Here is a 15,114-nt window from a genome sequence, read left to right as displayed (position 1 = left end):
CTTGGATGCTCCCCTCCCAGCTTCTCCTTCATCCTTCCTCTTCCTCTCCCCCCTCATTATTTGGGGGGCAGCTGGATTCCTCCCCCCCCCCCGTGGCCAGGCCGGCCCAGGAGGAGCCCAGGAGGCGGCAGGGCCAGGAGAAGGGGTTTCCCGCCCTTTCCCGAAAGAGGAGGAGGGGCGCCATTTTGTTTTCCCCAGAGACGCCATGGCTCCCCTGTGGGCCTCGGGGGTCCCAGGCTCTCGGGGTCTCTCCTCCCGGATGAAGGAGGGCGGCACCTTTGGTCCTCAGCTGCCTTCCTGCCATGATGGCTTGGCCTCCGCAGGGCAGCCTCTCTCCCCGCCATGTGGGCCCCACGGAGGACGCCTCCCCATTGGGAGACGCCAGGCAAGCGGCCTTGGGGGATCCGCCGGGGTCTGCGAAGGGGGCCGGGAGGGAAAGGCCCAAGGAGGAGAAGAATAACAGTAGTAGTAGTAGTAATAGTAGTAGTAGTAATAAGGGCTTTATCCCCTCTGAGGTGAAGGGTTCCCTCAGGGGAGTTTGAACCCCGGAGCAGCATCCTTGGTCACCCCAAGAGTCAGCGCTAGGAGAAGGGCTCCACCTGCAGAAATAGGGGAAAGACCAGGCTGGAGAATCCCCTGCTGGCCCCTCGGGGTCCCAGGAGCCCTTTCTGGATGGCCCTCGCTTGTTCCTCCCCCTCAGGCAGTAGTTCAACAGGAGAAGTCTTGGGGCCAATGGAGCGGAGTAAAGAGGAAAAATCCGGGACCATCTAAGAAATGATACTAGACAAATGTGGCAGGGAGTTCAACATCTGACTGGTTATAAATCGAGAAATACATCAGTGGTAGAGAGTACGGCTTCCTTGGTGGGAGAGTTGAAGACCTTCTTTGCCCGATTTGAGGTGACACCAACAGTGGCTCCAACAGGGATGGCAGAGCTATTGGCCTCACTACCTACAGGATATGCTGTCAGGGTGGAAGAGGGAGAAGTGAGGCGAATATGAAAGGACGCAAACACGAGGAAGGCTATGGGCCCAGATGGGGTGGCTGGCAGGGTGCTAAGAGATTGTTTGGACCAACTGGCAGAATCTTTAGGAAGATTTTTAAGTAGTCTCTAGCCCAAGCCGCCCTTCCACCCTGTCTAAAATCCGGTACCATCATACCCCTGTCAAAAAACCCAAAGATAGACAGTCTGAATGATTTTCGCCCTGTGGCGTTGACACCCGTTATAATGAAATGTTTCAAAAAACTGGCAAGGAACCGTATCTCATCTTATCTGCCAGTAGGACTTGATCCTTACCAGTTTGTGTACAAGGCAAAGGGATCCACGGAGGATGCTGGGGCAATGGCTTTACATGCTGTCCTGACTCATTTGGAGAAGAAAGGGAACTATGCAAGATTGTTATTTGTAGACTTTAGTTCTGCATTTAATACTATTCTTCCGCATAGATTGGTGCCCAAACTATTAGACCTGGGACTTCCACCATGTTTGTACAGGTGGATATTAAATTTTCTATCAAACCGTTCCCAACGGGTCAGGATGGATTCCCACGTCTCTGCGGATCTCATGAATATGGGGGTGGCACAGGGGTGATTGTTGAGCCCACTTTTATATACGCTCTATACAGCTGACTGTGCCCCCAAATACCCCAGTAATAAGATCATTAAGTTTGCAGACGATACAACGGTGGTTGGTTTAATCACGGCTGGAGAGGGGGAGGCGGCCTATAGGAAGGATGTTGAGCAGTTGGGGGAGGGGTGCAGGAAAAACAACTTCCTCCTTAGCTGAAAGAAAACAAAAGAGATTATTAAAATAAAAAAATTCCTTCCAGTAGCACCTTAAAGACCAACTAAGTTACCGGTAGTTCTTGGTATGAGCTTTCGTGTGCATGCACACGAAAGCTCATACCAAGAACTAACTTAGTTGGTCTTTAAGGTGCTACTGGAAGGAATTTTTTTATTTTGACTATGGCAGACCAACACAGCTACCTATCTGTAAAAGAGATTATTGTGGACTTTAGGAAATGTAAAGCACTTGGAATCGCCTCCACGGTCCAGGGACTGATCCGCCCTGGCTTCCTCCTCAGAGGTCCCTTCAGAAGGAGAAGGGGTCGTGGGTCTCCATGGGGGAAAGCGTCCCTGAGGCCTACGTTCGAGGCCAATGCTTTCGCCTCTCAGGCTCCAGCCCACCTTCTCTCTGGTGTTTTTGTCGGCTGTAGAGATGGGATCACATGCATTCCCAAGTTTAATAAGGATCCCTTGAAAAAGCTGAGAAACCTTCTTTTGCCAATGAACTTTGCCTCTGCCTGATTTATTGGGAACCAGATGCATCCGCTCCAAAGAAGCTTCTGCAGCGCCTTGGCATTGAAGACCCAGAAAAAGAGACGGAGGGGAATGTGTGGGTCAGAAGGTGGGAGTCGTTGGAAAGGAGTCGCTGGGAGAGGCAGAAGGTTGTGTTGAGCAGGCGAGGGAAGAGCAGGAGGAGACAGAAAGAGCCCCAGGGAAAGACGAGGTTGGGCTGAGCTGGTGTGGGAATGAGAGGCAGAGAATGCAAAGCAACTCCGGAAACGGTGAACAAGGCAAGCTATGATCTTGTTTGAGGAAAGGGAATTAAGATGCCTGCTTCCCCATCCCCAGTGGATTAAAATGTCCAAAGATTAGGGAAAGAAGAAACAAGAGGAAGCAGGATTGGATGAACATCATAAGAGACCATCATTTTCCATTGTGACTTGGCTGAGATTTGTTGGAACAGTTTTTAAAAGGCTTTATAGAAACTGGACCTAGAAACTGGAGAAATACTAATTTGGATTGTTAGACGATCATTATAAGAGTCATATTGCACTGTCTGAGTTGGTTAAGATTTGAAAGCTGGGCTAGGGAGGGAGATGAAAGGAAAGTGTCATCTTGGTGAAGAGGATAAGAAGAAGAGTTTGTATTTGATATCCCGCTTTATCATTACCCGAAGGAGTCTCAAAGCGGCTAACATTCTCCTTTCCCCTCCTCCCCCACAACAAACACTCTTGTGAGGTGAGTGGGGCTGAGAGACTTCAGAGAAGTGTGACTGGCCCAAGGTCACCCAGCAGCTGCAGGTGGAGGAGCGGAGACGCGAACCCGGTTCCCCAGATTACGAATCTACCGCTCTATGCTAAATACCACTTACCACTGTATGCTAAATACAGCTAGGTTTATTCTGGAGTGCAGATTATGAATAATTGTTGCTACAGATTATTTTCAGATGGAGATGGGAGTTTTCATTTCGGTGCCTGCCCTGTGGAACACCCTCCCAGCAGATGTCAAAGGAAAAAAACAACTACCAGACTTTTAGAAGACATCTGAAGGCAGTCATGTTTAGGGAAGCTTTTAATATTTGATGGATTACTGTATTTTAATATTTTCTTGGAAGCTGCCCAGAGTGACTGGGGAAACCCAGCCAGATGGGAAGGGTATCAATAAATCATCATTATCATCATCTATTTTTTGTATTTTATATTAAGATTCCTTTATTTTGAATTTAGGAGGACACACATAGGAAGAGGAGAGTTGGAGGTGGGAGGGACCTGCAAGGAACGCAGGGAAGGAAGGATCTCTCAGGGCGGGATATGGGGAGAAGAGGGGGTCACACGGGGGAGAAGTGGGGGATCCTGCCTTTCTATGGGTTGATGAATGATATGATATATATGATACAAATGCCATAAACAGTATTTTTAGTTTATATCCCCCCTTTCTCTTTTCTATACAATTGTATTTTGTAAGGGTTGTTTAATATTTTTTGTTTTATTTCTCTTTTTTGCTTTCCCCTCTGTATGAATTCTGCAATGCGAAGTGAGATGGGAGCTCTTTCTGAAGCTCTTCCCACATTTCAAGCACTGATAGGGTTTCTCCCCGGTATGAGTTTTTTGATGCAAAGTGAGCTTTGTCCCCTCCCGGAAGTTCTTCCCACATTCGAAGCACTGATAGGGTTTTTCTCCTGTATGAGTTCTTTGATGGGAAGTGAGACTGTTCCTCTGACTGAAGCTCTTTCCACATTGCAAGCACTGATAGGGTTTCTCCCCTGTATGAGTTCTTTGATGCAAAGTAAGTTTCGTCCGCTCCCGGAAGTTCTTCCCACATTCCAAGCAGTGATACGGTTTCTGCCCTCTATGAATTCTTTGATGGTAAGTGAGACTGTCCTTCCACCTGAAGCTCTTCCCGCATTCCAAGCACTGATAGGGTTTTTCTCCTGTATGAGTTCTTTGATGCAAAGTGAGCTTGGCCCCCTCCCCGAAGCTCTTCCCACATTTGAAGCACTGATAGGGTTTTTCTCCTGTATGAGTTCTTTGATGGGAAGTGAGATGGGAGCTCTTTCTGAAGCTCTTTCCACATTGCAAGCACTGAAAGGGTTTTTCCCCTGTGTGAATTCTTTGATGGGAAGTGAGATGTGCGCTTTGATTAAAGCTCTTTCCACATTTCAAGCACTGATAGGGTTTCTCCCCTGTATGAATTCTGTGATGGGAAGTCAGATGGGAGCTATCAGTGAAGCTCCTTCCACATTCGAAGCACTGATAGGGTTTCTCCCCTGTATGAGTTCTTTGATGCAAAGTGAGTTTCGTCCGCTCCCGGAAGTTCTTCCCACATTCGAAGCATTGATAGGGTTTCTCCCCTGTATGAGTTCTTTGATGCAAAGTGAGTTTCGTCCGCTCCCGGAAGTTCTTCCCACATTCGAAGCACTGATAGGGTTTTTCTCCTGTATGAGTTCTTTGATGGGAAGTGAGATTCTGCTTGTGACGGAAGCTCTTGCCACATTCCAAGCACTGATAGGGTTTCTCCCCTGTATGAATTCTTTGATGGGAAGTGAGTTCACCACTCAGCCGAAAGCTCTTTCCACATTCTAAGCAGTGATAGGGTTTCTCCCCTGTATGAATTCTTTGATGGGAAGTGAGAGAGCTGCTTTGACTGAAGCTCTTTCCACATTCCAAGCACTGATAGGGTTTCTCCCCTGTATGAGTTCTTTGATGGGAAGTGAGATGTGCGCTTTGATTAAAGCTCTTCCCACATTCCAAGCATTGATAAGGTTTCTCCCCTGTATGAATCATTTGATGAGAATTAAGATGGGCCCTCTGACTGAAGCTCTTCCCACATTCCAAGCACTGATAGGGTTTCTCCCTGCTCTGTCCTCTTTTCTGTGAAGTGAGGCTATCCCTCTGAACGAAGCTCTTTCTTTGACGGGAGGTGGAATGGGAGCTCTGACGGATGTTCTCTCCACACTCTGAATATTTATATGACTTCTCCGCTATGTGGATACTGTTGTGCTCCCCCTTGTTCTTCCCTTCTAATTCCTCACCATCTGCAATGAAGAGAGAAGCGAATTAGAGCCTCAGGAAGAAATGGAGCTCCAGATCATTGAACCAAGTTAATGAATGCTTGTGATAGAGGAAGAACTAAAAATAGTCAATCAATCAATTTCCTTTATTCGACCGATAGTCAGAAATAAAACATTACACAATAATTAGAAACTATAACATCATAGGGGTACATAAATAAGGTAGGGCCACAGTACTAGACCTCTCACAGATAACCCACATCAAAGCTTTCAGTTATACGTTTCCGACACTTGAGTGCCAGGAAAAGGAATTTAGCCACTGACAAAGTTGTTTTCCCAGAAGACTTATATAGCAGATATGCTGTCTGCTTTCCTCTTTGTCGGGAACTGAGCTGGGGTAAGTATGGAGTTATAAGCTACTGTCTTAAATCGTTGTAGATGGGACAGCTCAGTAAAATGTGCTCTGTGGATTCTACCTCACAGTGGCATAATCTCTGGTCATATGGGACTCCTCCATATCTTCCCTTCAGAACCGCCGAGTCAAGAACATTCAGCCTAGCCGCAGTAAATAGTCTGCGGTATTCCACGTAGTGGATATCCGCCAGGTAGCGAGCTGGAGCAGCCTGATACAACTGCTCCCCCAGAAACAACCCAGGTTTCACACGGGCTATGTCCTCCTGTCTGGCAATATCCCTTCATTTTTGAGCGATCACCGCCTTTGCGTGGCTATACGTCATGGACTCTATATAAAGGGAGGACAACTTGCACTTCTGCACTTCCTCCACTATCTCCCCTTCCCATGGAGATTTAAAGTTATCCCTCAGAATCAAGGGGGCCAAACCCACCGGTCTGAAACAGAGCTTGAGCCATAGCTATAACTTCGCTTTCAGGGCCACATACCTAAAGGCTTGACAACCGGTTTCCAATCTCATGACCGCGCCTGCCACGGAGGGGGGGATCCTGAGTATGGCCCTGAGGAATTGGGTTTGGATAGATTCCAATTTTTCAAAATCCCTACGTGAGCCCAAGGCAATGCCCACTAGCAGAAGAGGGAGGACTTTCATTTTAAAGAGTCGCAAGGCAACTTTGACAGTTTGTGCCTGTTTCTTGGAGTACAGGGTTCTAATCACCAAGGCTGCTTTGGATGCGTTCGAGGCTATGTATTCTCTGTGTGCCAAGAAGGACCTATTTGATCTTACAACCTGACCCAGGTATTTGAAGCAGTTGACCTGCTCTAAAGCAATACCATTAATTGACCATAAATTAGGTTTCAGTCGAGCAGCAAAGACCATTATTTTGGTCTTGGCATAATTTAGTTGGAGCTCGTGTTGGGTCTCATATTCATGAAGAGCTCGAAGCATCCTCCTTAATCCGATGGGGGAGGTAGCTAATAGGGCGGCATCGTCCGCATACAGTAGGACATTCAAGGCTCGTCCTGCCAGTTTTGGTGGATGGAAATCAGCATTTGCCATATGCACCACTAGCGAATTAATATAGAAATTAAACAGAGCAGGGGCAAGCAAACAGCCCTGTCTTACCCCCCTAGTGGTGGCAACCGGATTGGAGACTAGCCCCTTACTATCTATCCTAATCCTCAAGAGGGTATTTGTATGCAAATTAATAATCAGCAAGAGAAGGCGGCAGTCAATAGATGTCGCTGCCAATTTTGTCCATAGCTGGTTCCTGGGAATTAGATCAAAGGCCTGCTTAAAGTCTATAAAGGCGACGTTGAGGGCTTTTAGGCCATTGCCAGCGTACTTGGTGGCCAAGTGATTTAGGATTAAGATTTGGTCTGTTGTTGATCTTCCGGGGCGGAAACCCGCCTGTTCCTCTGCGATGATATTGTTGCTTTCCATCCAGGTCGTTAATTTGTTAAGTAGAAATCTTGAATAGATCTTCCCGATAACATTTAGCAGGCTAATTGGTCTAAAATTGGCCGGGTCTGTGCGCGGCCCTTTCTTGTGAATTAACACAATCAGTGCCGAGTTCCAGCTTGGAGGAAATTGTGCTGTTTTGTTTATATAAGTAAAAAGAGCTGCTAGGGGTGGATACCACCAATCCTTATTGGCTTTAATAACATCTATGGAAATAAGATCGTCTCCGGGTGCCTTGCCCGCCTCAAATTGGCCTATAAGTGTTTCCACTTCAGAGCAGGTAACAGGATCCCACTCAGGCAAGGGGGCCAAATCTAACCTTCCTCCGCTGGCAGCGTGAGCTGCATATAAATCGGAGAAGAAGCTTTCCCAGGTGTCAGCTGAAATTTGAGGTTCTATCCTTGACAACGGTCTACCCAGGTATTGAGAAATTTGGTGCCAAAAGGAGGAGGGATTTCTATTTTCTGCAGCTTTTAGAAGGTTCTTCCAATCATTTCTCTCTGCCGCAAGCTTCTTTTCATTTAATAGTGCTTTATACCTTCTCTTGAGGTTCATAAGGTAACTGCTAGGTGCGGGGTCATTTGATGCCCTATATGCCAAGAATTCATTATATAGGCTGTTCTTGAAGCGTCTACATTCCTCGTCAAACCACTTTTTATGAGAGAAATTGTTACTATTCATTACCGGGGCCTTAGCCAACGAAGGTTTTAGCAGTTCTACTAAATTGTCATATATTGGCAGTGGCTCAACTGCCTGGATAAGGGAATCCCTTGCCTCTTGCAGTTGGTCAGACCAAAGGAGTTCATTTATCCGTTGAGCCATATTGTCGGTCCATTTTAAGGCAGTGGGCCTCATCTGAAGCTAGTTATTTGTAATAGGCACACAGGAATAGGTAGCCTATTCTCCATCCAGGGTCAGAGAAAGTTCTAATGGAAAATGGTCACTTTCCAGCCTCGTTACCACCCTAAAGTTGGAAATTTTGGAAATTAGGTCTACTGATGTCCAAATAAAGTCTAAATTAGGTCTACTGATGTCCAAAGCAAGTAAATTCCTGGGGGATTGCTTGGTGATTTTTAACTCTTTGGAAATGAAAAATTTAATTTTGAGAAAGAGCTATAACAACAGATTAAGAATTGATGGAAGGCCTATCATTATTTATAAAGAAATACCAGTGAGGCTGCTTCGTAAAAGAGAAGGTTATAAACAAGTGGCAGCAGCATTGAAGAGAAACGGGGTCCCATTTCGATGGGAATTCCCGGAAGGGATTAGCTTTTTTTACAAAGAGAAAAAGTTTAGGTTGCTGGACACACAGGAGGCGGATAAGTTTCTGAGAAGATACGAAAAAGATTTGGGAAAGACAGAGAGCAGAGTAAAGAATAGGGAAGAAGAGGAAGGGGAAATAAGGGGCAGACAGGAGGAAAGGGGGGGAGCAGGGGAGGGGGTAGGGGATTCAGAGGAAGACGACGATGAGGCCGTAGTGGGAGGGGAGACGGCAGAAGAGGGGGAGACCTCAGGAAACAAAGGCGTTTAGACTATAGCCCGCAAGTCCGGTTGAAGGTTTAGAAACAGACAAAGGCAAACAATAACACACACACTAAAATTTTTATCCTGGAATGTAAATGGGTTGAACGATAAGGTTAAAAGGAATAAAGTTGAGAAAGTTGTGAAAAACAAAAAGTATGATGTAATTTGCTTTCAGGAAACACATATCGCTAAGAAACATAAACACATCCTGGTGAATAAAAGGTTAGGAGTAGACTTTATTAATTCTGATGAGAAAAAAAAAGAGGAGTAGTAATATATGTAAGAGAGAAGTGGGAACCAACCCTGATATGCAAAGACGAGGAAGGCAGAATCCTAGGGGTTCAATTAAATTTCCGGGGGGAAAAAATCAATGTTGTGACGGTATACGCACCGAACTCAAACAGAACAGAGTTTTTTGAGAAACTCGAAAGCATGTTATTAGAACTGGAAGTCCACAAACTAGTCCTGCTTGGGGATATGAACGGTGTCCCGATGCCGGATCTGGATAGGAGTGAAAAGAAGGGGAAATTGGCTGGGGGGAAATTGCCGAAATCTTTTGGTGATATGGAAGGAAATTTAGATCTAATTGATATCTGGAGGCACCAAAACCCCTCTCTTAAACAGTTTACTCATTACTCTGAACCCCATCAGAGTTGGGGTAGAATTGACCAGATCTGGACGACAAGAACACTCTCGCTGAGGGTGAAGAGCTGTAAAATTTATCCCAGGACAATATCTGATCATTGTGCCCTAGATATGGAAATAAAAAATGAAGTGAAGGGACAATACAGGTGGAGGATGTGTGAGAACCTATTTGATAACGAAGAGGTGAGGGAAAAAATTAAAGGTACCCTAAAAGAATATTTAGATTTAAACATGAACAAAGAAACCCCGATAGATGTGGTTTGGGACGCCAGTAAGGCGGTGCTGAGGGGTCTCCTAATACAACAAAACAGTCATAGAAAAAAGGTAAGGGAACGTAAGAAAGAGGACATCCTCGCCCAATTGAGAAATTATGAGAGAAAATTGGTTATAAACCCAACAGATGATGATGCCATCCGAGCCTCTAGGGTGCTTCAATCTCAATATTCGGCAATACTAAACCAGGAGATAGAATGGAAAATTAAATTCACAAAGCAAAGATATTTTGAATCGGCAAATAAAATGGGGAAGCTGCTGGCTTGGCAGTTAAGAAAAAGAAACAAAATGTGATAAATAAAATAATAATAGAGGATAACATCATAGAAGACCCAGAGGAGATAGAAAACAGGTTTACCCAATTTTTTGAAAAGCTGTATGAAGGAGGAAGAGAAGATAGTGTCGAAATTAAGAACTACCTGGACCATAATGAGAGGAGATATATAACAGAGGAGGATAGGATACATTTGAATAAGGAGATCACAGTAAATGAGATAAAGGAAGCCATCGGCAGGATGAAGATGGGGAAGGCCCCAGGTCCAGATGGCTTATCTGCAAAATATTATAAAACATTAGGGGAGTACTTAGCCCCAGTGCTTAAAGACGTGATTAATAACATCCTCCAGGGAGGGAAGATCCCGGAGTCGTGGAAAATGGCTTATATAACCTTGATCCCAAAATCAGAGAAAGAAAAAACAGATGTAAAAAATTATAGACCAATCTCTTTGCTTAACAACGATTATAAGATCTTTGCCGATATCATGGCTGGTAGACTCAAGAAGCTCCTAACAAAGTATATACACAAAGATCAAGCAGGATTTCTCCCTAACAGACACCAGAAAGAAAATGTTCGCCACATACTAAACATCATTGAATATTTAGATATGAGAATAGACGTCCCTGCAGCATTGATCTTTATAGACGCCGAAAAGGCTTTTGATAATGTCTCCTGGGAATTTCTATCACAATGTCTGGAGAAGGCAGGTATTGAAGGTCCTTATATGAAAGGTATCAGGGCTATATATTCGGAGCAGCAGGCCAGACTGATTATAAATGATAACTTGACTAAACCCTTTAAGATCAAGAAAGGTACGAGGCAAGGCTGTCCTCTGTCCCCCTTGCTATTTATAATGATATTGGAAGTAATTGCAAATAGAATAAGAGAGGCAGTAAATGTGAGGGGGATAAAAATTGGAAAGAAAGAATTCAAGCTTAAAGCCTATGCCGATGATTTGGTCCTGTCCGTGGAGAACCCAGTGGACAGTACAAGTAGGGTAATAGAACTTCTAGAGGAATTTGGTAGACTGTCGGGCTTTAGATTAAACAGGAAAAAAACAAAAATTCTAACAAAGAATATGACAGAACAGGATAAAACCCAATTAGAAGAAAAAAGTGGTATTAAAATTGCGAACAAAGTCAAATATTTGGGAATTTGGCTTTCACCAAAAAACATAAATTTGGTCGAAGACAATTATAGCAAGGCCTGGCAGGATATCAAAAAAGATATGGACATCTGGCACAGACTGAAACTATCATGGACAGGGAGAATGTCTGCAATTAAGATGTGTATCCTTCCGAGACTATTATTTTTGTTTCAAAATATCCCGATTATTAAAGGCACCTCCCTCTTTAAGAGCTGGCAAAAAACCCTGACCAAGTACATCTGGCAGGGAAAGAGAGCCAGAATAAAGTTTAAATACCTGACAGATTCAAGAGAGAGGTGTGGTTTTGCAGCCCCGAATATTAGACTCTACTATGAAGCATCCTGCCTATGCTGGATAAAGGAGTGGGCCACCCTTCAAAACACAGATTTATTGGACTTGGAGGGTTTTAATATTAGATCCGGGTGGCACGCCTACCTCTGGCAAGAGAAAGGGGAAGTTCATAGAGGCTTCTCCAATCATGTAATTAGAGGCTCATTGCTAGAGGTGTGGAAGAGGTATAAAAAATTGATCGAAAAAGGCATCCCAGGGTGGCTGTCCCCAACGGATATTATAATAAGTAAGAAAATAAACATGTCTGATGAAAGATGTACATATGAGGACCTTTTAGTGAAGACAGAAGCAGGATGGAAGGTGAAGCCCTATGAACAGCTGAAAGACAGAATAAAAGAGTGGCTGCATTTCCACCAGATTAATGCTTTATGGGGCGAGCATAAGAGAGTGGGTTTTAGTGGAAAAAAATCAAGGTTTCAGGTGGAAATTTTGGAGAGTAATGAAAAACTTCTCTCCAAAATGTACAAACAATTATTGGAGTGGGACACTAAGGAAGATCTGGTGAAGGGAGCGTTGGTAAAATGGGAAAAAGATCTTGGTCATAACATAGAGTATAAAAACTGGCAGATATTGTGGACAAAAGGTGTAAAATTCACAGCATGTGTAGCCCTACGTGAAAACTTAGAGAAAATGATATATCGCTGGTATCTGACCCCAGTAAAGCTAAGAAAGATGTATAAAAATGTTGATAATACCTGCTGGAGATGCAGGGACAAGGTTGGGACCTTTTTTCATATTTGGTGGACCTGTGATGTGGTGAAGGAATTCTGGAAGCAAATACATGATGAACTGAAAAAAATTTTGAGATATAATTTTCCTAAAACCCCCGAGTTGTTTCTTTTAGGAATGATTGGTAAAGAAATAAAGAAAATAGATCAAACCTTTGTTCAATATGCTATGGCAGCGGCGAGAATTCAAATTGCACAAAAATGGAAAACTCCTGATCTACCCACGGTTGGAGAGTGGCAAATGAGGTTATACCAATATATTGAACTAGCGAGATTAACCCAAAAAATAAGACAAAATAACACAGCTAAACTCAAAGACGAATGGAACAAATTTTTAATTTATTTTGAAAGCAGCCAGGGAATAAATAATTTATCAATCGACGATAATTAAAAGCATTGACGTATAATGTTTTAGTAATACTGCGAATTAATTGTAAGATTATGTAATTCCAAAACCGAGTTGGACGGAAGTTTTTGTATTTGTAGTATTGTATGTTATCTTTTCTTTTATTCTCCCTCTTTGTTTTTTCTTTCTTCTTTTTCTTTCTTTTTCTTTTCTTCTTGCTTTTTTCTATGATGGAAACTTTTGTGCGTGTATATGTCTGAGCGGTGATAAAGAGTGTATCTTTCCTAAATAAAGAAATAATAATAATAATAAAAAATAAAGTCTATGGTAGAGGCTCGGGAGCCTGACCAGAAAGTAAATTCAGCAGGGTAATCAGAACTGAGAGCTCCGTTTAGGAGGTGAAAATTAAGAGCCATCAAAGTTTGTCTACATTTAAAACCTGCGTATGTAGCAACACTGTCTTTAAAGTTCCTGGGTAAAAGGTCTGAGGTTAAAATGGGTGGTGAGGGATATTTATTATATTTAGCAAATAATGATTTATCAGAGTGAGACAATCGACCGTTGAAATCTCCTGCAACTAGGAAGGTGGCTTCAGGATATTTCTCTAGGAGAGTTTCAAGAGTCAGTTGAATTCCCCTCCATCTTTGGCCCACCAGGTTTTTCTTATAGATTGGGTGCAAATAAACATTAATCACCACAAACTCTTCCTCCGCTGTTTGTAGCTTTACACCCAGCATGGATGACGACTGGATGTCGATTTGTTCCACCTGCAGATTTAAGGCCAAAGAAACTAAGGTAGCCAACCCACCTTGTGGTCTACCAGGTGATAGTAGATTCTGTTGTGCATTCAGGTAGAAGCCCTTATACCCTGATAAGGAGAAGCCCTCACAAGCCCAGGTCTCTTGCAGCAAAAGAATACGACTGCCTTTTATGTAGGCGACAAAGGATGGATCCATCAGCTTAGGTTTAATGCCAGCTACATTCCAGGATAAGAAAGTAAGTAATCTCCTGGTCACCCCTTCGAGTCATGCTGGGCCTTGCGGAACCAGCACGGCAGAATCCACCTGGGAATGCATGCGGCGAGGGGGGGGGGGCAATAGGCTGGAAGAAGGAAGTAATTGTAGCTTGCTTACCAGGCAATTTCCGAGCACCACTTACCGCAGCAGCAGCCATGGATTGAGGCTTAATTATTGGTAGCTGCAGGGATGGATTCTGGTGCACGGGAGTATCACTTAACGACAGGTCCATAGACTCTACATTTAAAGTGTGCTCTAAGATTGAGGGGGGTGGGCCTTTTGGATCTGCAGATGCTGTAGGGAACATGCAGTGTAAGGCAGGTGGAAGGCATCCTTTTCGGTTTGCCTCCAAAAGAGCATCCAGTCTTGCCACAGCTTCCGAGTTTGACCAGAGGGTTGTCGAATCTTCCACTGTATCCTGCCTGGGCTTGACATCCTGAGGCTGTGTACAGCCAGATTGCAAATCAAAGGTCGTTAAAACAGGTACCACTTGGGCTTGTGTAGACTGATCTACAATTGGTGAGGAATTCATCTTATTTACATGAGCATGATCTTCTGAGTTACGGAGACAGAGTAGCAACTCGTCCAATCTGTCCGTTATCTCTGTTCGCTCCAGTTTTGGCAGTTGGGAGAAGGATAGAAGTAACTCACGCTCCGTAGAATTCTCCAGATGTATAGCCTTTGTCAGTGGAGGCAGGGGGGCGTCAATCCAGCTGATTAGATCTGCGGCCAGGGGAGTTGGGGTCGTGGCAATTGGTGGACCCTCAGACTTATCTGCTTTCTTTTTGAACAAGCAGTTTGGTAAGAGGGGGCAGATCTTGGTATTGGTAAAGACTCTTGTAGCAAGGATTCCATCGTTAATTAGAAGGCTTCTTGAGGACATAATAAGTGCAGGGAGCTTTTTGGTTTTAAAGGAGAGCAGCACTCTCTGCCTCTGAGGTCTGCTGCTAATATGATCAGTATGCTTCAGGTCAATAGAGCTAGGGGTTACCCTCAGAAACTCCGCTAGATATCTCCTTATATCACTCTTATAATGCCAGTTTATCACCTTGCCTCTAAAGGGGCAAACCGTTAGGCAGATTTTGGTAGCTTGCAGCAGCAGTTTGTGAGGAGGTGCAAAGTGTTGTTCCTTCTTATTTTGCTCACTTTGCTCACTTTTCTGATTGCCAGTAGCTTGAGGAATTACACAGGAGGTATGAGGTAAAATGGGTGCTCTGGGCATTTGCAAGGGCTTCATCTCAGGTGGTACATCAGGGGAAGTGTCTTTACCTGTTAGGGATACAAGCGAGATAATCTTCTCCAAGGATCCTCGGATGTCTTTTATGTATTTAAAGATATAGTCCACCGTTTTAGCAACTAGGTCTAGAGTAGTCGAGTGTTCAAATAGTATCTCGTCAATGCAGCTTTCACGGGCTCTAGTGCAGTCATTCGAGTGGATGCCAGTATTATTATTGCTTGAAGGTTTAGTAGGCAGGTTATCAAAAGGTTCTTTCACACTGGTTTCCTCGTCATTCATCTCTGCTAGCAGTGTGAAAGAGTTCGAAACCAGAACATTAAAAATATCCTTTGTACCTTCAGATTCACTAATTTTTGTTTGTTTAGCAAGAGGCAGGCATCCCAGTTCCTCTGTATCGTCT

General features: G+C 44.1%; 1 protein-coding gene across 1 annotated transcript in view; it reads right to left on the bottom strand.

The window, feature by feature from the left end:
- The window catches only part of LOC310702297 (uncharacterized protein), a 636,573-nt gene that overhangs the window by 64,239 nt on the left and 557,220 nt on the right, over positions 1-15,114 (bottom strand). The gene's annotated exons all lie outside the window — the stretch shown is intronic.

Source organism: Podarcis liolepis (genome assembly GCF_965112155.1).
Source record: "Podarcis liolepis genome assembly, chromosome: 2".
In the NCBI taxonomy this organism is placed as follows: Eukaryota; Metazoa; Chordata; class Lepidosauria; order Squamata; family Lacertidae; genus Podarcis; species Podarcis liolepis.
This window is presented reverse-complemented; position numbering and strand designations above follow the sequence as displayed.